This window comes from Etheostoma spectabile, chromosome 7 (genome assembly GCF_008692095.1).
Source record: "Etheostoma spectabile isolate EspeVRDwgs_2016 chromosome 7, UIUC_Espe_1.0, whole genome shotgun sequence".
In the NCBI taxonomy this organism is placed as follows: Eukaryota; Metazoa; Chordata; class Actinopteri; order Perciformes; family Percidae; genus Etheostoma; species Etheostoma spectabile.
In genome coordinates this window covers 25,946,324-25,946,739 of record NC_045739.1, presented here as the reverse complement: position 1 = coordinate 25,946,739, position 416 = coordinate 25,946,324, and the positions used below count along the sequence as shown (strand labels likewise).

Here is a 416-nt window from a genome sequence, read left to right as displayed (position 1 = left end):
AAGTGTGTCTAAAGTAAGGACTGTTATATTGTAATTATATTAATTTAAGTATATATATAAAAAAATCTATATTATTAGAAAGAAATACAAAAGTTTGAACAATATTTGCTAAATCTGATATAAAAAGCACAATATCATCAGCATAGAGAGAAATAAAATGACTGTGATCTTAAATTCAATTCGGAAATATTTGCATTTTGTTTTTGCTGAAAATTCACAAAGACAACAAAAGAGACGACAATAGGAAAAAATTTAATGGTTTCTGATTTACATACTCCATGAATCATTTTCAGTTTCAATCATGAAATACATTTGTTCGCTAAAAAGTACAAAACACCAAATGAATAAAATATGTCATAGACGTGATTTGTAACTTTACAGCATGAATAAAATTACATTTTGAAATGTTTCTCAAC

The 416-nt window shown here is 24.8% G+C and overlaps 1 pseudogene and 1 gene segment (V, D, J or C); one reads left to right on the top strand and one right to left on the bottom strand.

The window, feature by feature from the left end:
• Positions 1-416, bottom strand: part of LOC116692386 (immunoglobulin lambda-1 light chain-like) — a 32,137-nt pseudogene that overhangs the window by 17,598 nt on the left and 14,123 nt on the right.
• The window catches only part of LOC116692388 (Ig kappa-b4 chain C region-like), an 11,288-nt gene that overhangs the window by 751 nt on the left and 10,121 nt on the right, over positions 1-416 (top strand).